Consider the following 25,008-nt stretch of genomic DNA (forward strand, 5'->3'; position numbering starts at 1 on the left):
AATGAATAGCACTTGCCCTATTTTGGAAGTAAAGCTAGTTTTCCAAGTCTTTTGCCTGCTTCTTATAATTTGTTTTGCCATTCATTAGGATCAAACCAAAGAGGTTTTCCAGTCAGGTAAAGAAACTCTTGCACTGGAAAGACAGGGGGCAATGGCTGTAGCAGTCAGAGAATTCTGATGGATTTTCCATACATTTTAAGATTTATTATTTTTTTTACTTATTTATTTCACTTGCATTACGTACTACTTAAACTTTGCCTTTACCAATCAATCTACTCAGAATTAGGAAAAACTCAGATGATTCAGATTTTGCAAAGACAGAAATTCAATATACCCTTGTAAAATACTGACTTTATACTAAGAAATGAGGGAGGTGGATAGTATCCTAAAGGCAGGGTTTTATTATTCCAATGCTTGGCTCACCCTTGCAGTGTGACAGGAGTGAATATTTGCTCCCAAAGCCTCTCGAGGGAAGGTCTAGCAGCACTTGCCCTTGTTGCAGTGCAAGGTGACTGGACAAGCCAAGCTCCCTTCCAGCCTAAGTTCCTAAAGGTGGCCTCACCCTGTAAATCCTTCACAGAGGGTTGAAAGGCCATTCCTTCATTCCCAGTCTCTGACTGTAATGTTTATGTAGCTGTTCTCTTGAGTTATTTCATAAGCCACAGAGTACAGGACAATAAAAGCAGGTACCTTTCAGTTACGAGGAAAAACTGGCGCCATGGAAGAGGAGCATCTTTTGTAGTCACTGTGGCACAATCCTAGGGCCCATGGAAGGGACACTGTGAGTGAAAGAAGGATTAAAAGAGTTGTATTGCTTCATTCTATTCACTGGAACTTGTGGGCAAAGTTCATTCCTTGCTACAAATGTATCTATAAAGCTACTTATTTATTTTAGGCATATTCCAGATCCTGCAGCTCCAAGAGCAACCTCAAAACCATGAAATACATGTAAACTCACTCAGGTTTCTTCTTCATAGCCTGCTTGAAATGATAGCCCTGGGAAGCAGAAAATAGCCTGTTTTTCTAAATATTTGTTAACTGAAACCTTGAAGTCCCCCACCCGCACACTGTTAACTGTTTCAGTGATGATGATATTAGGAACCCCTGTGGCCTGTGTGCTTGCTACAGACAATTCAGCATCCCCTCAGATACCACCTTCCCCCTCCCTGATCTCTCCTCAGCAGCTTTTATAACAGAAAAATTCTTTGCAAATGCCCAAAACACATTGGCATCAAAAATGGGGACAGACAAAACCAGCCATTTAGCAGCTTACAAAAGAGCCCAGCAATCACTGTGCCAAGTGCAGTAAACTCTTGCTCATTTAGTTCAGAACTTTGTGCATTTACAAAAAACTGCTACACGAGTTCAAAAACTGTGTCAAACACTGAAGTCTGTCTACCTGTATCTTGGGAAAGACAGACCTTCTCCTCAATAGGTGGCAAGTGTTCCCTAGCTCCAGATGAAGCCCAGGTGTTTCTGCCCAGCCCTCAGCCACAATTCCTCCTCAGTAATTACTGCTCACAGGCATTTCAATCAGGCAGTATCTGTTAGCAGCATTAAAGGCCTTATGTGAATCCCAGCTCCACTGAGACTCACAGGTTTGAACTGGCTTTAGATCAGGCACTAAATATACAGACTTGGGACAGTGTTAGGATAGAAAATGCAGAATATAATGCAGAATGGAAGTCACAAATAACATATCATGATTGTAGAACTTAATATTTCTTTTCATGGAAATCACCTTGAAAGAAAATAATAATAAAAGCATCCAGTGTCAGAGGAAGGCATACAGCAATCTGACAGAGTACTATAGATGCTAGTTTAAATAATAAAGAGATAGAAATCATAGGTAGATAAAAATTCTGTGTGTGTAGATACCTGCCACAACCAGCTGGTTTCTAGAGGCTCTGAAATTCACTACTTTAGTGACTGTAGGTCTAGCATACAAAATAATGGCTTTTTAGATACAACTGCTGTATCTGCAATGCCAAGGAAGAAGAATCCCTCACTCTGTCATGGAACAGCTGTACAGAGCCATGACCTGAAATTTATCTCAGTTTAAAGAACAATCATACTCAAAGGGATGCAGGATCATAAACAGAGTAATTTAGACTCTGACTCAGGTTTGGGGCCTAAATTTCTGAAACCAGGGAAACTTTGGGCATAAATAGCTGTGGGTACAAGTTATTGCATTTAGATGACCAAAGCATATCTACAAAACTCTGGCCTTTAGGATACTGAATCCCAAAGGCAAGTGAAACAGGAGATAGGCTGTGTAGAAGCTCACAACACAGTGTGAGAGGCAATAGGTGAAAAAGCTGGAGAGATTTATAGGCTGAGGTTAGATAAAAATCTTTTAAATACTTTCAGGTCAGATTTACTTTAAGTCACCTAAATCTCTCTTGGCTGAAAATCTGGCTTCTTTGTGAAAATCCTTGACTACAACAGAACCAGAATATCAGGAGAATAGCCTGTGTCATAGTCCATGGAACAGTAACAAAGAAAAGGAAAGTAAAGGAAGAAAAAAAATCAAAGAAACTATACAAATACCTATGAAGATGGCATCTCTCTCTCTCCCCACTACCATGTGTGCGGACACTTTTTTTTTTTTCCTATCCCTTACAATATTCACTAGTTTCCAATTTAATTTTCTACTCCCAGAAGCCAATTATCCATGAACAGGTAAAAGGGAAGTAGAGACAAAGGAGGTGGGCCAGTTTAATTAACACTCAGGCAAGCAGTTTTACTTTGGTACTCTGGCCTCTCCCAAAGAGACAATGCTCTGCTTTCAGACCCTATTAAAAATGCATTTATTTCATATCCTCTCATAATGCTCTCCATAAGGAAAGGAATGAATCACGGTGCATATTTTGTGAATGATTTATAAAGTGCTACTACAGGTTTATGATCTCAATCACAGGTCCTTGGGGAAGTGCAGCAGTGCTTCTGTTATAGGGAACTTGAAATGGTTAAATCCATTTTACTTCCCAGCATTTGACACTGAGGAACAGCCCTTTTACTTCTCCCAGGTACCTCCACACACCAGCACTGTGAGCACCAAAACCTTCCTCTCTCTACCCCTGGGGAGAAAGGACATTTCCAGTTCTGGAACAACTGTTGAATAAGAACATCCCAATGCCTCTTGAAAGGTACAGACCAGGATTTAAGCAGCAAGAAGTATGTAAACAAACCCCCAAATTACAGAACTTTATTGTCTGGGATTCTCTAGCACCAAACATAGCTAACTTATTTTGATTCTGGGCAAGTCATCCTAATGAAGTTGAAAAAGCAAGAAAGAATGGGGATAGCCTATGATAGGAGAAATGTGCATTTTCCTGAAAAAGCATCAACAGGCTGTTCCTCCAAGGTAAACTGCTTGAAAAGGGTTTTCTGGGGGGCAAAGGGTTTCCAGGGGTATTTTGGGCTCACCTCGCTGAAATCTGCTCAAATCCAAAACCTCCCCAGACAAAAAAAACCAAAAAAAACCCGAAAAGAACCCCAAAAACCAAAAAAATCAAAGCCCACACAACCTGAAAGAAACCAACCCCACCAAAAAAGCTTAAGCTTTGTGAAGTCAATGGTGAATATCTGCCTTTGTGCACTTACATACACTTTTATCCTAAACAGACCAATTTTTCAGTTCATATGTAATTTAAAAGCTTCCTGCAGTGATGCTTCCATAGTTCATAGGACAGACTGTAAATCATATGATACACAAAATATGTGCCCAAAACAAGAAAAAACCTGACCACAAGTCTATCAGCAGTATCTGTTTCTCTGTGGTGGGTGAGAAGGTGGCAGACAGACAGGCTTGGTGCACAGCTCAGTCTGAAGCAGGGAAAAGGGATATTGAATAGTTGATCTAAGCTTGCACTTGGATGCATCCCCAGAAACTACATCCAAAATACAAGCTCATTTCTAGCCTTTGCAAATTGCTTTGTGTTCCCAAGATGCACATGCTAAACTCAGCTGACATGTTTCCACCCTAGCCATGGATTTTCTAGGAAAAAGACGACCGACTCATACTTCCTTTGTGGTGTTGTTAAAGGAAAAAAAAAAGTGCTATCCCTGAAACTCTTCCCAGATAAATGCAGCAAGGATCAGTTCCACATTATACAAATAACATGGCATGAAAGTTGAGGCACGCTGTAGGTAAGCCCCCAGTGTTTGGAGGAATTTGGTACAGTGAAATGCTTAGAGATCTTCCAAATGGTTTCAGATGTGTTCCTAAACCATACAGAAATATGGGGCTTTTGGTCACAAGCTACAGACTCACAGGAGTAAGAGAAATGCACCTCCTAGAACTTGCACTGGGACAGCACAGCTGTAACCCCAGACTCTGTGAGTCTTGTGGTTTCAGAGGAACTTGGCCTTTTCTTGTGAGTCCAGGGAGCTGCACAAAGCTCATCCCTGGGGGCCACTGAAAACCGAGTCTGCATTTTCTTCTCCTTTATTAGAGATAAGCAAGTTTCCATGCAAAAAAAAAAAAATCTTTGTTAAATGAGAGTTATATATCAGAGAGAGAACAACCACAAAATGCTTTATTGCTACTGGGAATTACTGTGTTGATTGAATTCTATCTTCCCTAACTTCTATTTTTCATGTAAGTTTTCATCTCTGAAGGCAAGAAATGGTAGAAAGAAATAGGTGTTGACAGAAAAAAAAATGAACAGATATTGCTTGACTGGGGTCTGCAATTCAGCCACTGAACATCAGAAGTAATCAAAACCAGTATGTGTACACACATCTATCTGCTACCAATTAGAAGTGAGAGATGCAGGTGGTGTATATGATGCATGAATGAAGAACTTTTGTTTTCATTTAGTCATATAACTTATGAAAAACTGATTATAATTCTACCACAATCATTCTTTCTGCTACATTTCCTCTTCCTCTTATCTGAAATTATTTTTTATACAGTTGCCCTCTCAAAAGTCTCTTTCAGAAACCTAAAGAAAATTGAGTTCATTTGTGCAAAATTTCCTTGGCTATTTTTGCTTCTATTGCTAATGTCCCAGACTTTCTATGCAGCTGCCCTTCAGAGCATATTGCCAGGGTGAAAATCTGTGTCCTCCTGGCTTCCTGCAGGAATCAGCCAGCACTAGGAGAGAAATGATTTCATTTTACTCAGGATCAGGACAGTTGACTGTGAGTGTCCTGGAAAACAGTGTCTGCTCCTGAATGCCTGAAACTTTCCCACATCTGAGGTGCATTATAATGTGAACATGACATCAATGAAGTTTCCCAAAGATGCACTCTTATACATGAGGTCATCCTGTCATACACATCACCTATGAGGGCACAGCACTGCGCTAAGGTGGGCACTGAAAGCAGCAGAACTGTAATAACTGGGGCTTCACACTCCTGGAATTATTCTGTTTCTGGTTCTCCAGCTGCCTCAGGTAAGTCTACAGAGTCTTAAAGAGACCCTAGAAAATTAGAAAGATAAGGAAATAATAATATTCTGTAAATACACGTCAAGATTTCATCTGTGCTGTGCTCCTTACTCCTTTTTGCTCCTTAAGCAAAAGGAATGGAATACAGCTGGACTGCTCAGCTGATTGTGTGTCCCTCTCCAAGCTGGGACTATTTACACAAGCTGATACAAGAAATATGTAAATGGCTTTTTAAAGCAGTGGTATGAAAGTGCTGCCCTCCTCCTTCCCCAATGAAGTACCATGGCAGAGCACATGGATTGCAGAGTGTGCATACTCCTCTACAGGAGGGCACCCTTGGAGTGAATGAGAGACAGATTAAAATATCACTTTATCAGTTTCTAGCAGTATGATATCTGCATTGGAATGATGAATTAAACAAAAACTTAGTGGATGTACACAGTGATTCTTGGCATCTGCTACCATTTCTTTTACTGTTGGTTCTGTTACTGTAATTCTTGCAGCCTCCTCCCCACCACCACCATAATCAACCAGACTATAACTTGGCTCACCTCTTAGTCACACAGAAGCAAACTGCAAAATCAATAAGATGACCTCAAAATAGAGAAGAAGAAATTGTATCTATTTGCTTTAGCCTCCCATCTACTAAGAAAAAACAGGCTTTTCCAATATCATCAGCAAATTCTGATGTTTCATAAACACACTTTCTCTAACCCCATTTCTGCTCTGACAGCAGTGAAAAGGTTAAGATGAGATCATGTCAGCTTAGCTGACTATTCAAGGTTTTGCCAGTTTGGATCACAACCTTAACATTATTATTTAAATGTGGCTTTTGTATTTCATTACATACAAAGCAATTATATTTGCATTTACGATGCACCATAATTGTAAGACTATGACATTGTTCTGATGATAATGTTCATTGATCATTCATAATGCAGTTGGCTCATGCCATGAATCATGACACTCTTATCACCTCTCTCATTTTACTTGCTATTAGATGGCTTTATTTGCAGATTGATGCTTTAAACTCACACTTTTAATCTCTAGATGTGTAAAATGCCTCTTACCATCCCTTAATGTACATCACTCAACTTTCCTGAAAGTGAGCCATTGTCAAAGTTCTCACAATAACAATGGCTCTTTTGTGAAACTTGTGTTGTTTTGGTGATGCAAGCTGATACCAAAGGTAGCCAGATATCTTGCCCAACAATACTTATTTTCAACATGCTTGTCGCAGAGCTTGATGAAACTATAAAATTTTGCATTATGGTATATTTCAATATACCATTGTAGTACTATTTTTTTCTTTTGAAATGCGTAGAATGCTCATGTTATCTACTCTTTTTTTGGGGGGGGGGGGGAGAAGGGTTGGGGGAAAGTAGATGATTCTGAGGAACAAGTAGAAAAATGAAAAAACTATGGCAAGATTCTGATTGCTCTTGTTTAGGCTACAACTGTATGGTATTTCCATTCAAATTAGACTCCAGTTAAATTGTATTTTCTAGCATGCTGCAATAATGACTATGATTCAGGTAATCCTTAGCCCCAGAATACTAAAGAGCTGAGCCAGCTTCAGATTTTGTTTTTTAATTTAAATTCATTTCTTCCATGCTTGGGTCCTGGGTCATTTGTGCTCAAGAGTGTTCGTTCTGTGAAAGTCCAGCACAGCAAACCTCAAACAAGAGCTCAGTGGCACCTGACCTGGCTGCATGGTCACCTGGGATGGGCTGGAAGAACTAAACTAGCAGGGAACCCAGAATGAACTACACAAACCACATCTGCCTTCAGGTGTCACATGCACATGAATTTCAGTGCCAATGTATCCTAAAGTAGGAGAGGAAACAGCAATGCGCTCTTAGTGAAATATCATTTTCACAAAAAATTATTAGTATTCCCCACCCTAACCAAAAAGCCCCAATCTGCAAATTTTACATTTTGCAGGAAATTTATCTTCAATCCAAAAGTGAACTTGACCAGCTCTACATTAATGATTGTCTATGCTATGCATTAACAAACATCAGTAGTTTTAAGCCCTCCATTTATCATGAACTTCAGCTGCTCAAGGGAAGAGTGTTAAAGAGAAAATTGCTGCAATATTTCCCAACAAACTAAAACCAGCACAGATTTGATAAAACAGAAGACTAAGTTCTACCAGCATGATTGAAACAACATAAAACAGTTATCACATAAAGGGAAAAAGATGGTAAATATATTGAAGAAATGATCACCTATGAGAGATTCCTTCAGCTCTTTTTACTTACACAGGTATCCTCACCGAGTTTGGTGAGCATCTGATTTTAAATTAGGAAAAAGCTGTGTGTTCTTGGACACACTTGGTTTGCCAGCAGTAGCTCCCAGGTTAATGGGGTCAAGCACAGCTAGGCAGATCCTGTTCTCTATTTTATCTACGTTTTTGAAAATCAGTTTTCGTACACTCTAGAAATTACATGATTTCCTCATACTGTGCAATTTTCATGTAAGACTCATTTTTTAGAAAGTCTGCAATATAAAGCTTTTGAAATATTCAGAAGTGCAGTATTTGGATTTTTGCCTTGAAATGACTGGTTGACAGAGGGGCTATACAAACTCTCCAGTGGCTGCAAGAAGGAAGAAAAATGAAAAGAAATTAAATTCTAAAGCTATACATATAACTTACTGATTTATACAGTGTGGTTTGAATTAGAGTCTATGAAGACCAAAATTCTTTTTCTTGGGAGTCCAATTTTGTTTGCATATGAGGACAGCAGGGGAAGGTAGTGTGGCAGCAACAGAGTGATACAGCTGGCAAAGGGCAGGGTGATGCAGGGCCTCAGTTGTGGAAATCTATAAATAAGACTTTCAGATGAACTCAGGATGGGTTGCAAATCTTCCCAAAGCTCTCCATTAGCACTCTGCAGTTGCAATTAGAGGTCTGATCTCACCTACAGAATATCTGTGGCTCTGGGCTCACTGCTGATATAAGCCAAATGCATCTGTAAAAACCACTGTTTTATAGCCTGCGAAATCCATTGGTTTTCTTTCTCTCTCTATCAATTTCAGACATGCAGAGCCCACTGAGGGAGCTCTTCCAAATGAAAAGTTGTTTTCTTTAATGTCAGAATGATAGGTTAGCAGTTAAAGAGCTGCTCCTAGATTTTTATATTATTCTTGTAGAATAATATTGCCTCTTTTAGAAGCAGGAATGTTCCTGGGAACAGCATGGAAGGAAGCCAACGCTTCAGGACCTCGGTGATAGCAAAGCCAAGAGATGAAATTGGAAGGTGTCCTTCTCATAGGAAAAGGATGACACTGTGCAGTGCTGTAGACATACAAGTGGTTGGTCCCTATTAATGAAGTTTCTCTTTAGTGATGATGACTTTTGGTGAAAGGAGTAAGATAAGGCAAGTGCTCATGAGATTTCAGGTAATTCTTACACAGTTAAAGTTCACATTAATGCTTTGATAGTCAGCATAAAAGGTGAGTGGGTAGAAAGCTCATTTGAAACCACTTGTAGAGTAAGTATATACAGAATGAAACTATTGGAGTCTATATAGGCCCTTATGCTATTGGATTACTTGCCCCATACCATATTTTTTTAATCTCATGATGCCATGTCTGGAGTTTTATGAACTTCTAGAAGATGACAAGAGTCTTTTTTTATACTTCTTCAGTAGCATTATTTACTTCACAAAATTCCCAGAGACTCCAGCCTAATCCAAGTCATGAGTGTCTGACCAGCATAGCAACAGACAGAGGCAATCCCATTAATGAAGAACCTAAAATTTAAACCTCTGAAGTTAAGCTAAGGTGGGAAATGATGCAATCTGCCAAAGTTCTCATCCTGGGTTCATGTCAGACCACACATTCCCTGATTTCCAGTGTCACTCCATAACCAGCAGACCCTGCTGTATCCCAGGCTGTGCACACAAACAATGCCAAGACACGTTTCTCATCCTGCTTGGCTCCCTCCGAACAGCCCAATCCTATAATGGATAAACAGCCCTGAGCCTGTTTGCACTGTGAGATAAATGCTCATCACCTTTCCTAATCCAAACACTCTCTGAATCAGCAGTACCAAAAACCTTCCTTAGATAAACAAAGCCATGAGCCCAAGGTGATATTAATGCAATCACATCGAAAGACACTTTTTAAAATAGATTTGTGTTTTTTCAGCAGGAGTTTTGGGTGCAGAGTGTGGAATCACATTTAGGACAAGTTTAGAAAGGAAGAAAGAGAGATTTAGTGGCAATAGGACCAGCTGTTCAGTAGAAAGTATTGTATCTGTTTAGATCTATTTTTCAAATAATAAGAGTGGGAAAAACACTTCAGTTGAGGATTTACGTTTGCATTACAGTTTCTTTTTTTCCAGCCATAAGACTCACTGAATTGTACCACAGAGGCTTAATTTTTCACTGTGATTTTCTTTTTTGCAGTTTGCAAATTATCTATTTATAATTACTTTCAATTAACTTGGCTTTAGCCAATCAACACACCATAAACTGAACTTAAACAGTTATGAGCTGTGTTTTGTGATGAGAATTTATCTTTACATTAAGTGTTAGTTCATTAGAGAATCTGAGCACAGGGAATTACACGAGCTAGATACAAATTTTAAATTCATAGCAAGATAGTTCCATTAAAAACATTTAGAGTTCTCCACAGCAATTATCAGTTTTAACTGCAAGGCCACTGATTATAACTGCTCAGTGTGGGTTCCATTTGGATCCCTGGTACATTTTCTACACACTCACACACAAAAGACAACTAAGTATATGGTGAAAAATGTTCCTAGAGAGTTGGTCATAACACAGACAGGTGGCTTAGCATCAGCTGCATTTCTTGGTAGGCTTCAGAAAATGGCAATCTTCTAAATATATTTCCCCCAAAACCTTAAAAATGCACTCAAATGTTTAAGCTCATCTGTGAGTTTGCATAAAGTTCTAAGAATTTAATCTCTCAGGAAATCAGAAATTTTTCATGCCTTGAGTCAAGCCAATGACCAGAATGGTAAGTATTTTCAAATGTTGACCTTCTCTTACCTCAGAGAACAGGGGAGATAAAGGAACCACCTTACAAATATGATAAATTGAGTACAACAGGATACTGGCTTCCCTGTGAGGAGGCAGATATTAAAATGAAACGTTTTAAGATTTTAGAAAGGAACACTATTTTAAGATACTGGATTATGAGTATTTAACTAGGAAAATGTAAAACACTTATAAATATCAAACAGCCTACACTGCTGGGGCTGTGAGAGTAGTGGGGGATTTATTCACATCAGACAGGAGTGTCTGGAACCACAGCACAACCAGTGCAGCAGCAGCAGTGACTACAGGTGGTCACCTCTTGAGGGGGTGGTTTTCAAGTCCCTTTTCTCTCCATTTTGGATTCACTATTAATGAGGTTGCCTTTGGGGAACCCAGATCCTTCACATCTCATTGACTATTTGCAGCATCATTCTCCATTCTCATTTGCTCAGAAATCAAAGTAGAGAATACTCCCCCTTGGTACCACAAGAGCTACACATATAGTGATAATGAAAAATTACATGTTCAACGAAAAGCACACCAGGGCACAAAACCCTCTTCCAACAAATTAAAAATACATTCCTTTTATCAATAATACACCATTTATCTGCTCTAGAGCCTGAAGAACAGACCTCTTCTGCATTAACAGCACTCTAGGAAGTGTAAAATAACTTTGTTTTTTCCTTTTATGTCTTGTTTCTGCAGAAATCAGTGATAATTCTCTAGTTCTCCCCTCCTGGATGCCCTTCCCTTTTTCTGGGCACCTTGCATTAACCATGGGAGCCACATTCTGCACAGACAGAAGCCAGTGGTGGGTCTGGGCATATTTGTTCCGCTCTTGGTATTGTTGCCTTACCTAAAACTTCTCCAAACAGTTTTTTGTTTAGGACCAATAACTCAAAATATTCTACTCCTGTGAAGATACTCAAGCAGTTGAGCTATGAAATTCAACTTCAAAACTTGGATAATCCTCTTAATTAATTTCATGGTTACTACCATGAGCCAAACTTTAACAAAAGTCCATTAACTATTGTGGCAAAAGCAGGCAATTATTTATGGACCCTGCCCTCTTTAAAATGCATGTTTGTATATTTGACAGAATGAATAAATATATCCATGAGAGTAACAAAGGTAAATTCTTATTAAATATTCCAGTGTTAAATACATTTGCAAAAATAACATGTCCCTCAAAAAAGCTACAACTGGTAAAAATGCATTATGAATATCCCAAAACCTGGAGAGAATTGTAATTTACTGTTTTCTAGAGTGTATGAAATTAAGCCCCATTTGAAGGCAAAAACAAGAATTAGAGCTCATTACCTGATATAAGGACAATACAGAACAAAAGACAAGAGGATGGATCAACACTGCACTTCCTGAAGAGGAGAGTCCTCTGCACTGGTAATGTCTACTATTTCAAAATGGACTTTCACCATAAAGATTTTCATGTTCACCAGCAGCAGGGACATTATCCAATCTTCCTTTCTTACTTTTTTGTTCATTTTCCTTTGTAAAAACAAAAAGGACACTCTTTGGTGCTTCCAATTCAGCTAAAATAATGGTAAAACTTTCACAAATTAACTAAGTCAGGAGTGTCTCTTCAGTTTCCAGGCAATCAGAAGTTACTGAAGCCTGCCATTCACCACTGTATGTGGCGTGACAGAGAAACTTTAAAAGCAAATGGAGGCCCCAGAGCAAAAGCAGCAGCAGGTCCTAAACAAGCAATGGCTTTACCAGTGAAGGCCACAGCCCTGAGATGTGGTGGAGCTCCATTAACAACATGCCATACCTGAGCTTTTCCCTCTGGAAACAGAGTATTTTCTACAGACCAGAATTACCACTCCTGATTGCAAGAAACAATTCATTAGAAAAGTCAGGTCTTCATATATCAGTATTGAAAAATGTATAAACTTGCACACAGTTGTGTAAAGCTTTGCCATATGGTTACCACAGAATGTAATGAAAAATTGCTGTCAAACTCCTTGTGCAGTAGGATTTGTGAATATCAGTTCCAGGCAAAACTTTCAAGTTGCAGAAAAATCTAATATGTTATAGACAAAATATCGGCAAAGTAATTCAGCCCCTCGACCAACTGCTACTCAAAATCAGGAAGATGTGGACCTGAAATGCTTTTTATGTTTAGGCTGAATCACAATTTCGTTTTTTCAAAGATTTGGAACTACCTTGGTTATTCTAAATAAACACACACACCCAAAAAACCCCCAAGAAATCTCCAAAACAAAACATCAACTCAAATTCTCTTCACCCTACCTCCTCATCATTTTTCCCCACCATGTTTTCCTATAACCAATGAAAAAGAATATATTTCTGGCCACTTCAGTATGTATTTAATTTCACTGAACAGAAAGCATTGTCTGCAGGTACATAAACTGCTTTGATGAAATTGATTGGCTACTTGTGAAAATCTTTGCAGTATCAATCTATAGACAAAAATTTAGAAGTTTCCTTTAAAGGCCAGGGATTACTAACACATTTCGAGTTAGCTCACTCCCAAAGTAGATAATGATATAAAAATTACTTCTTATTACTTGGGATAAAATGAATATTTTTACTTCAGGTCATAATGATTAGATGCTCTAACTGGGATTCAGCTGCAGAAACAAAAGATCTGCCACAAACATATCATCAGATCTCTTGCATCTTCCTGGCAAAGCTTTGTGCTTGAAACAAAAGCACTGTTAAAGCCATTGGAGCAAGATACTGCAAAAAGAAAAACTTGTTCTGTAGCACATTCCCTATTGTTAACACCTGCCCTTTCTCTTTGTTATAGCTTTGACTTCAAGCAATTGAAAAATGAGTGACAACTTTGCATTTTCAAAGGAAGAAATCAAGGTTTGGTGTGAATTTCAGTGAGTTCAATGGAGCATCTCTTAAGATTGTGAGGATACACTGCAAATAAAATAATGTAATAACTGACTTGGATACGGATAGATGCTGTGGATAAATGCATATCTGTACAATCTTGTGTTCAGAAGTATTCTTTAAAGTTATTGGAATATATTAAAAATTATTTATTTACAGACTGATCAACTCTGAGCCTTAGACACAGACTTGGCCCCTGAATTCATATTCTCTACAGATTGACTTAATTTTATACACATAAATAGAATCAGGGAAAAAAACCTTTATTTTCTAATAGAGAGAATGTGCCACCATGGGGAACCTTTGGGAAGTTTCAGTAGATGAACCTGATTCCATTTCCTGGTGCTCATCTGCTGTGAATGTGAGGATAGAAGATATTCCCCTATATTCATTCATGAACTGTTTTATGAATGACTCCACAGTATTTGTGGTGACAGCTGGAGGTGCAAAATGCTTGCCAGGAGAATTCTTCCTTTGAATACAATTTACAAAGGGAGCCATATGCAACCCTGTAAGAGAGGGCAAGGCAAACCCCAGTCTTCTAAAGAAAGCAGACATTTCTTCATCTGCACAAAAAGTCCCCCAAAACCAAATAAAAAACCTACAGCAAAAAAACAAACACAGAAAAACATCCAAAAATTGAAAGAATCTTAGGCACAGGATTTATTTTTTTTTCAAAGAGATTTTTCAGAAAAAAATTTCAAGAAAATCAAGATTAATTTATGCTGACTGTTCAGTGAATGTAATTATTGGTGAAGTATTTTTCTGTATTTAGCTAATTATTTCATCACCTTTTAAGCAAGCTGGAGAACTCAGTGCTCATGAAAATCTGAAATTTTACATGGTTTTTTCTGCAACATGTCTCTGGGAAAAAAAAGTTTTCCCTTTCTGCAAGGAGACAAGACGCATGCTGCATGTGGCACCAGCTAATTTTTACTGCAGAGAACCACAATCATCCATAGTTCTATCTTGAGTCCTAAATGTGAATTCATTCCATTTGTAGGAGGCTGCTGCCTGCACACTGCACTGCAGCACACACTCAGTCATCCCAGAAAAAAATCCATTTGTACTTTCTTAGATTGGCCGTTTTGTTAAAAGAGCAACGACTAAAAAAAAATCTTTACATTTTGTTGGTAAAACTGTTTATCAAGGCTTCTTATAGAATCATGGAATTGTTTGGGTTGGAATGAGCCTTAAAAACCATCCAGTCCCAAACCCCTGCTGTGGACAAGGACACCTTCCACCAGACCAGGCTGCTTCAAGCCCCATCCAACCTGTCTTTGAACACTTCCTGGGATCCGGGGGCAGCTACAGCTTTTCTGAGCAACCTGTGCCAGGGCCTCACCACCCTCAGGTAAAAGTATGGAAGTTTATTAACAAAGGAGTAGGGAAAACAAAAAAAAAAAATCAGAGTTTCTGTCTTTCTGTTTCATTTTTACAATCATCAATACTTGCATTTTCATTGCTACTTTTCAAATCACTTAGCTGAATTCACATGTTTTTCATAGGGTTTTTTTCCTTAATAACAGAGGTCACAATAAAAAAGTAAAGTTTCTTTTCATTTATGGAAAACATAAAGACACATATTTCCTAGCTGGTTAAAAGCCCAAGTTCATCTCTGTGACTCTCCAGCACTTTCACATGGCACCTCTCGGTGGTTTCTATTCCTGATTAAAACAGGCCATTTTTTTGTGTGGAACATTATGAGTCATCTGTACTTTCAGACCTGTTTATGGATTTATTGCATCCTGATCCATTTCTGAAAAACAATGAACCAAACAGTTCATCTCAAGAGATGAAGCTTTCAAGATCGATGCCCACGTGCAACTCTGCACTGTGTCAACTTAGAAAAGGAAGATGCATTAAATCAACACATGAAAGATGATTTTTCCATAAGTTATTAATTCCTGACTGACCTAAACCAACCCTGGCCTGACAATAACACAGTAGTTGCAAGAGGGCAGTGAGGTCAACGGGAAAGAAGATGTAAAGGCAGAATCTGAAGACCAGATTATCCAGGTATTACATGGACTGAAGGGGTCCAAGTAGAACTACTCTGCAAACAAGGTTCATCTTAACACATCAGGTGCAATAGGACAAGCAGACAGGTGACTCTATTCAAAATGGACAGATTTATTTTACAGCAGGAGCTTTTGAAAGTTGAAATATGGCAAAATGAGAGCAGATAGATAAGGCTTTGCTAAACCAGAACCCTCCCCAGCCAAGAGGAGTGTTCACCACCTACTGTTATCTGTCATTGTTTGATACAGCAGAAATCAGTTGAAAAAGCAATTATTTGTGTCAACAGTTATGCTTGAGTGAAAGGAAAAAGTCCATAACAGACAAGGATTTTAAATAGCCTGCTGCATTACAATAATGTGAATGTATTCATATCCATGTATGAACATAGATTTGAAGTGATCCACTGGAAGAACCAGAAGTCGTAAGCCACCCACCGCAGCAATCTGTGTTACATACAATGGAGTACTACCAGCTCAGTTAGAGTGTTACTGAGGGGACTTGAGAAAGTCTTTCAATTGCTATTGTCTATTTACACATGTCTGAGCCCAAGAGCTCACTGGGGGTTTGCCTGTGCGTCTGGAGTGAGCCACTGTGCACTTCTCAATACATGGTGACACTGCAGGTGACTGAACCTGGAGCTAAGCAGTGGGGACTTTATTCTGGTACAGAAACTAAAGCAGCTTTGTTGTTTTAAATTCATGTAGTACTGCTAGTGTACTTGTACTGGTGATGTTAATGAAGTCAGCTTGAGCTCAAGAGGCAAACTGGTCGTTTATCATGCATGTGAAGCCATCCTATATGCACATCAAACAAATGAGTCACATAAGTATAATGCAGCACTTCATAATGAGAGGAGTTTTTTCATTTTGTTTTTTTCTTCATTTAGTCATTGATAGAAGCACAGGATTTCTTAATATTTGTCTTCTATTTTGATAAGCTCACTAATCTCTGTGAACAGCAATGTCATCCAGTCACACAGCACATCTTTCATGCCACAGTTGAATATGCAGCAAATGTCAGCAAAGGCTGTAGTTTTCCCGGCACGCTACTTAATTTGAGGACTTCTATGTTCCTCATAAACTTATTTCCCCCATTTGAATGTACCACTTACACAGCCTTCCTCAACTTGAGAAGTCTTGAAAAAGACCCCATATTGAACACTTCTGCATCCTTTGAAGGCAAAGCCAAACAGGCCAATTCTGTAAGCGACCTCAGACTGCCATAGTACCCTCTCATATTTCTGATATGGCTATCCATTTTTGGCCAACCTCGCCCATTCCACAGGGCTTCCAAGAAACTGTGGGAAAACTGCATGTGCAGTGGCCCAATCTGACTTCTGCCATGGAAGAACTCCTATTTCCTGCATTCACCACTGTGGACTCATCTAAGTGAGAATATGAGACAGACCCATAGAAATTCACATCAGAGCTCACAGAGGCATCAGCTAAAATAAGGTCTTACCTTTATCCTAAAGCTGGTCTTAGCCCTTTTCTCTGACCAGGAGATTATTATTTCAAGGAGACCTCTGTGCAAAACTCCCACTAACCTTGGCCTATCAATTTTGGCAGTAACATGTAACAGCTGAAATAGGAGCTTATCTCTGGGCATTTAACAGAGAACAAATGATTTTTTTCTCTTAATTATTTATAAATCATTGTCCTTTCTCCCTTTCTAGTGTCAGTGGGGATGTTTGGATTATTGTAGTCGATATAAAAGTTCTAGTAATGTTGTCTCAGAGCAATGCAAGAACCTGGGGATATCAGTTTATTGTGTGCTAGTTTGATCTCTGCATACAGTGCAGCTTCTCCCACCATTATAAAGAAAAAATAAAAAAAGGGGCTGGGGGGAAGGGGAGGAGGCTCACTTGTACCAGGAAAACAAGGCTTCTTTTTTGGACATGAACACAGAGTAATCACCCCAGAACAAAAGAAATGGAAGAAAGTGGCAAAAGCCTTTTGTGTTACTATTGTTTAGGAGACAGTCAAAGAAGAGGATTACAATATTAGAAACCTAAATCACATGAGAAATACATTATAGCTCTCCACTTCCATTACAGTAATGGAGCTCTATAATAACTTCATATTGTCCTGTATTTACAGAGACATCATGATTTAGTCTGTGTTGGAGAGTCAAGAAATCACCACAAAGGAGCAAGCATCAGAAATTAATGAAGATCATGCATAACCCTGACAGAATAAATAGATGCTTAACTACAATTTGGTGAGAGCTTGGGGACATATTAAGGGAGACTTGGGAGCAACTCATCAGCAGGAAAGGATTCAAGCATATGGTGACTTTGCACTGAAACAAGCACCAAAATACCTAATGGTGGCAAGAGCAAGAGGACTGTTTTGTCAGTTTAACTGACTATGCACTATCTCCTCAGAAAGAACCAGCACAAGAACAGCTTTAGGGACAACACCAGAGCAGTACAGAATGAGCACAAGGATGGAAAATGGGATGTGGGAAAGCTGAATAGTAAAGCCATAGTTCTCTTCTGCAGGTGGGCAGACAGAGGAAATGGGATCTGGAGTGCAGGGGTGTAGTAGGTGGGGTAGGAAATCTCCATTCTCAGGTATGCTGTTCTGTTTCTCACCACACTTTCCTCCCTCCCCTACCCCTGGTGTCTTCTCATAAATAGGAATGGAGTACACAAAAAAACCCAGGTCAATTGGGTTCGGCCAATTTTTGACCCAAACTATATTCCTATGCAACTGGGACATACTGGGCAGCCTAACCCCTTGCCCACACACATTTCCCCTCCTCAGCCACATGATCCATCATTTCGGAACAGTAAGGTGCTCAATCAGCCTCGCTTAGTCCCATCTTTCCCCTTCAAGGGCCAGCTTGTCTCTTATGTCCTCTGTCTTGTTTAAGTCCAAAGGAGTTAAAATCAACCCCAAATCATGATACCTTACACCAGTGCATCTGTAGGGGTAGAGGGGGGATAGAGGACTGACATTTTTGGGAGCCTGTTCTACACTGATGCTTCCCTCAGGCAGGCACAGGCTGTGGGCTGCGTCCCCAGGACACTCTGTGGCAGCCAGGTGAGGACTCCAGTGGGCTCCAGCTGCCCTTCCAGCACCTCCATGGCACTCCTGCTCCAGTCAGGGGAGAGACAGGAGCTGGCTTGCAGCTGCAGCACACTTTCATATGAGAGCAACTCAGAAACTTTTGGAAATATCAATGAGCATTTTAGGAAACAGTAGCAATTGCCCAATGAAGCTTACAGTGGATCTTCCTCCATTTCACGAGTGAAATAAATAAAGTCCATCTAACATTGCTTAAGGTAATACAAAATCTCATCTTTGTAATCCAATACTTCCTCTGCACCCTCACATCCATAAAAAGGTTATTTCTTAAATGAAAACACCGTATTTGTCGATCAAAAAGGAAGAATGCAACAAGAAGGGTACTTTTTAGAAGAGGCTGTATCCTAAAATTGTACTATATCCTCAAAGAAAAAGAAAAAAGAAATTAAGTAACAGGAGTTAATGAGCAGGTGTTTTTTTCTTTCAGTAAAAGGTCAGCAATCCCAGAGCAGGAAATTAATCCCAATTAGTAATGATATTTTGTCTTGATATATCATGACACTTGTGATTTACTGTGTTTCCAGGATGCAGGCAGCAAATGTTAATGATTCAGCTTGCTAGGAATTTATACTCCTGCTCATTTCCCATTTGCTGATCTGTTGCAGCTCGTCAAGTCTTGGCTGCTTCAACTAACGAACTGACGGCCTCGCAGGAATAATGGTGTGTTCTGCAAGCTTCATTTTTTTTTTCCATGCCATCTGCAAAAATGCAGGTTCCTCTCTGAAAAAAAATACTCCTGACAGCCAGAAAGGAGGGATTATGATCATATAAATGTCACTTGTAATTTGTGTTTCACTTGTTTAATAGTGTTGCTACTAAATGATGGTTTCTGTAGAGAACAAAACTAATTATTGTAAATTCAGCATTTTTAGGAGAAATTCATGAAAGGAAGCATACCTACTTCTGTTCATTTCTTCAAAATCTCCTAATAGAAATGATGTATTTTTACATCATGATTTATCTGCCCAGCTGGTGTAGTTTGAATTAGAGCTATACAGAATGTTTCTCTGGAGGCTTGTGCAGGCAGTAAACATCACTTTTCTTACACACAGTAAATGCAAACCCCATGCAGACCTATTACAAATGTTGCACCAAATGTGTGGGGAAATCTTCCAAACTTATAGCAATAAGAGTTTTATGACATATTATTCTGTGAAATGGTTTGTTTCCTAATTGCTGTTTACTGAGAAAGTTTGATAAACACCTTGCTAAACCTATTAAAAGAAAGGTCATTGCAATTTTCACATACACTCTACACCACACTATGCTTGGATTTAAGCAATGTTTAAATCAGCAATAACAATGAAATTAAGGCACCCACCATCTCTGAAAAACTATTTTAAGTGAAATGGAAAATTTCAAGTATGTGATGTTACAAAAAGACCAGATCTTGAACTACCACAGAGGAACTCAATTCTTAGAGGTTTCACCTGTGCAAAATCTGCTCTGAACTCCAGAAGTAGCCTTCAGTTTTTCTTGAAGTCTAAATTGTTTATTTGGGTACTATACAGATTTTACCTCAAAGCAGAACTAAGGAGGCACTTTCCCAAATGTTTTAATGACATTTCTATTTAATAAATGAAGAAGCCTTTAAACAGTTTAAACTAATTTCTTCACGTGTTAACACGCTGCCGCCTTATTGCAAAGCTCCCATACCTTCTCAATGATTTCTCATGGGCATCTCCTTGCACTGACTCCTTCTTCCTCACAGCACAGCCAACAACTCCAGCTCTCTCCTCACCCAGCTAACCCACTCTTTTGTAGCACTCATCCTCATTGGACACAGCTGTGGCCTGTTAAGGGCAGGCCTGTTCCTAATCTCTGGTGATTAGTGCAGCTGCAACCCCTCAGGGGTGAGATTACCTTCTGCACTATCTTTATTTTCTTACATTCTACCCCCCCATATTGACAAACATAACAGAAACTTTGTATGGAGAGCAAATCCAAAGTAGTATCTTTTTAAAGCTTATCTAAAAGGAGGAAGGTAAAAAACAGCTGAAAAGCCTTTTTTCCTCCTTTTCAAATAAAAAAGAAAACTGTTTCCCTGAATTTAGCCAAAAGCAATACAGTGTTGCTGCACTGCTATAAATAACTAATTACAGAGCACTGGTCTGCACAGTCCATGTCCTGCAGATGATCAGAGCCCAAACACCAGTTTGTCTGCATTAGGCAAAGCAGCTGCTGGTTAATGGTGCACAGAGCTCCTGTGGCCCTGCAGTGATATTTGGCTGAAGGCTCTCTGGGTTTGAGGAGAGGTTCCTTACCTCCCTGCCTCACCTTGCTAGCAAAGGCAGGAAATGTCAGAAACACAGCACCTGCTCCAAAACAAACTTTAAACCTCTGGAGTGCGGCACTGATACCAAGAGAGTACCAAAAGTCTAAATAAATAACTACAAATAATTCAAGCCATGAAGCAGCTTGAGCTGCTGGGATCCCCCAGGCAGGTAGGCTGACATGTTCAAAATGAGCATCATCCAGGGAAGGGGCCAAGCTTCAGAAAAAGAGAACCTGCAATTATATCTTTGCTGTGTAATGATTGCTGTGACTACTTTACTGAAGATTGATGTGTTGTGCAGAACAAGTCTGAAAAAGATGCACTTGGTAGGCCTTGGGATGATGTTTTCCAGCCTTCTCCATATGATGCTGTACCTGACAAAGCCCTGGATAACATGTGATGGCCTCCAACCAGCTGCATGCACATTAACCCACAGAGGAGGCTGAGCTGCTGCAAATCCTGAACCAAGGTCTGCATGGAGCTTCCTTCCCCTCCTCCCACATCACAATTTCAGGCAATGCCAAACCACTCCAGTACAGTTTCTGCTAAGGCAGCCACTATTAGATTGTTCCAAACAATGTGCTCAGTCTCAGCACAGGGCTGGAGGAAGCACTGCTCTGTGCACACGTGTGCCAAGATGTTTTAAACCATGCAGGAGAGAATGAGGGCAGAGGTTTGCCAGTAAAAGAGAAGGAACACAAGATATTAAGCAACATGCACACCACACCATTCAGGAAACATTTCCCTTGAAATTATTACTACAAGGCCATTCCTTCCATCAGTACAAACAGGAAGATCAAGAAAGATGATATTATGCTATATTGCTCATGCAAATGCTGTTAAATTCTCTGGAAAGGGACCATGGGATGGCAGTAGTTAACACATTTTGAAAATATCCCCTCCTTTTTTTTCCACAAGCTGAAAACCAGTCTGGAGCTAGTCAGAACCAAGACCAATTATAGAACATGGTTCTCTTTCAGGACATTGCTCTATCCACCACTTCCCTCATTAGAAAAAACCAAAAAAAAATGGAAGCAAATAACTATTTTTGTGTGCAAGTATTCAAGGTTTCCAGAAGGTAAACAACAACAAAAATATGTAACTTTATAAACTCTGGCTCTAAATATGAAAAAAAAATACAAATAAAGGGACCATATAGACTTTGGTAGATACTGAATCTAAAGAGGTCATTCATGAATGGAAAAAAAACCAACATTACCCCACCACCAAAAAACAAACAGGTCTTTGATGGTTTTTCACCATTTAGACATCCCCACAAATATTTTTTTTAACTTGCAAAGAACTGTAAAATAAAGTGTGGGTTCTGTAATTTCTATATTGTGGAATAAAAAGCAACCAAAATGCCTTTTATGCTCTGCCTTTGAAGAGAAAATTCAATTCAATTTTCAATGTAAAATGTTTAAAACAACCTAATGGAAATAACGACTTAGGATTGTGAAATACCCTTTAAAACAATTTAAATTAAATATCACTGTCCTTCCTTCAAGGCACTACCTTTAATTGATTTAATCTTAAGTTGTTTCTTCCTAGCACAGTAAATTGCCATTGATTCCAATTAATATTCAGCTGGCCTTTCTCTATAAATAATTGCTGGCCAATTTATTTCTTTCAGGTCAGACCTTCTTGCTGTGACCATTATGTGTGGTTCTGAGAGAGCTTTTTAAGCACAGGAGCACCTGCATCCCAAAGCTGGGTTAGACTTCAGCTGAGGCAACATCTCAGAGCTTTATGGGCCCACACCATGGTGTGACACAGAGGTCTGAGCCAAGTGAGGAGTGCAGCCCCTCTGGGCAGTGAATCCAGACCAGAATTCCTGAGGCACAACTCGTGCTGAGCACAGCTACAGGGCAGAAAATGAGCCTTGAGGGGAAGAGTTTCTCTAAATCCTTCCCTGTCTGCACAAAGAGAGGCAGGCCTGGGAAAGGTACTGGTGTCAAACTGGCATTCTAAGCCCTGAATCCTCTTGCCACACCAGCACATAAACCAGCCTTGAAGAAGACTGAGAATGAGTCAGGGAAGGATTTCCTTCTCCATTCACTGGCACTGTGGTTAGAGCCCTTGCCAGGACCTGATTTCAACTCCAGACCATGTCTATTAAAGTGGATAGGACACACTCTAGCTTTTGCTTCTCAGTGGTCTCAGGGACCCTCCTCAGTTCTTCACACTCCATCCTGGCCAAACATCATAAATCTGAATAATCAGCGGAGTGTATTCTCCTTCTGTGTAAAATTCCTTCCCGTATACGCCAGTCCTTTTGCCAGTCATGTAAAACCCCCAAACCCCTTCCTGAAGCACTAAAAGAGGCCAAGCTCATCTGGCCTGTTGCTCAGATGGTGCTTCTGCTTGCTTGGATCTTCACTGTGAGTATGTGTGCAAGGCTGATAAAGTATTTAGAATTAGTCACAGAAATTATTACACATTTGGAACTTAAGCAGTTGGAACACACAGGATTGAGCTGCTTCCAACATACTCTGCATTTCTACTCCTGCCCATAAAAGCTGTTTTATTGCTAACATTTCAGTGTTTTTCTCCCTCACTCTCTTCTTACTCATCCTCTGACCCCAAATTTCTAATGTATCCTGGCAGGCAGCTCTCATGTTCTAGCTGTTAATTCAGTGCTTTTGCCATTACCATTAAGTTTTCAATATTTTATCCAGTTCCTGCATTTCAGTAAAATGGAGTCAACTCTCCTGGTTTAGATCATTCTGCTGTTTTTGAAACCCTCAATATAGCACATTAAAAAAACCCACAAAAAACCCCAAACAAAACCAACACATTTATTTGCACTATGAAACATTGATTTTGAACACAATATTATTTTAAAAAATATCTTAAAACATGCTGCACTGATTAGTGTGCTGTAATGTGAAAATATTGGCTTTCTAGTAAGGTTACCCAGCAAAGCTCTTCTGAATGTCTGTTCAGATTGAAGGCATCAGCATTCCCTTGTCAGTGTGAGTTTTTTGCTGTGCTTACTGGTGGTTTTTGCATTTGTCCCAAGAAGGACAAGATCAGTAAAGAGGTTATGAGTTAAAAACAAAACAAAATCAAACCAACCTGGATAAAGTTACTTAAGCCCTACTGCTAGCAACCAATGGAATACATGGAGGATGTTTTCTGAAATCCTGGTGCTACCAAATGATCTGAGTTTTGTCATGAAGAGCAGCAGGATTCCTCTTCACTTGCTTCATGCAATTTAATAGACTCTGAATACACAAAGATTTAATATCACAAATGAAAATGCCTCTTTTTCTTGTGCTCTTGCTGACTCCAGAATATTAAAATACCTTCTATAACTTCTGGCAATATGTATAATATACAGTACAGATATAATGGCCATAACCTCTTTGTTTGAATACTGCAAGACAAAGTTCTACTGTCAGCTGGGTTTTCATAATGCCTGGATTAAAATGTGTCATAGTCCAGATGCAAGGACAGTACACAGCCAGACTCTGTTGTGCTGGGGTCTATGCTAATAAACATTCACATTCCTTTGCCTGAACTCAGTTCAGCTAAGTCCACATTCATTTTCTCTCTAGGCAGTAATTCTCATCCCATTCTCATCTCAGATTGACATGGGATTCTCTTTTCTGCTTCTGGTCTGCTGTGTGACCTTTATCACTCTTGGCCAAGCCCATCAACGTGGACATTCTGATGCCCTTATTGCCAGGGCCCAGCTTTCTGTCAGGTTTGCAAAGGGCAAATGCTTTACATGCAATTTTATGGGATATGGCATCAAGGAATTGTCAGATCCACAAATGAAGGAGTGAACACTTCTTTTTATCTCTCTAGAATTCTGCAACAGGAAACACTTAAATCCAAGCTATCAGCAGCACTTACATCTACAGAAACCAAGCAGTTCCAACCATATTTCATTACTACAACATATCTATTATTTCAGCTCAGAAATTCAGGTTGAAAGGCCATATCCAACACAAGAAATTCTAGTCTGATGACAGGTCCATCTAGCTAGAAAATGCACCTTCAAATTGACAGGTCACTTGTCACCCAAAGAAGGATAATCAGATCAAAAAAAAAAGATTCACTGCCTGTAGTGATGAACTACAAAGAACATGCCCAAGGATATCTCAATTTTTAGCCACAAGGGAGAAGAGAAAAATTCCTTTCTTAATCATGTTTTCTCATGTTATTTTCCATCTCATGTATGTAAACTCATTACACGTTTCCAGGATTGTGTTTGTGGCACTACTGAGGAAAGGGAGAACAGAGATCGCTATCTGAGGCAGAAGCAGCAACCAACTCCTATTTCAGTCTCATACCCCCTAAACCACTGATCTTGGGTTTTCTTT

General features: G+C 39.4%; 1 protein-coding gene across 4 annotated transcripts in view; it reads right to left on the reverse strand.

Moving 5' to 3' along the window:
* SEMA6D (semaphorin 6D) overlaps nucleotides 1-25,008 on the reverse strand; it is a 342,631-nt gene that overhangs the window by 300,351 nt on the left and 17,272 nt on the right. For 3 of the 4 annotated variants that reach the window (XM_077185498.1, XM_077185500.1, XM_077185496.1), the window contains exon 1: nucleotides 691-738. The exons of the other annotated variant lie outside the window; for it this stretch is intronic. The gene's annotated coding sequence lies outside the window, so the exon portion shown is untranslated. Of the gene's footprint in view, nucleotides 1-690; nucleotides 739-25,008 lie in introns of those variants that run through there. 4 annotated transcript variants of the gene reach the window in all.

Source organism: Agelaius phoeniceus, chromosome 13, assembly GCF_051311805.1.
Source record: "Agelaius phoeniceus isolate bAgePho1 chromosome 13, bAgePho1.hap1, whole genome shotgun sequence".
In the NCBI taxonomy this organism is placed as follows: Eukaryota; Metazoa; Chordata; class Aves; order Passeriformes; family Icteridae; genus Agelaius; species Agelaius phoeniceus.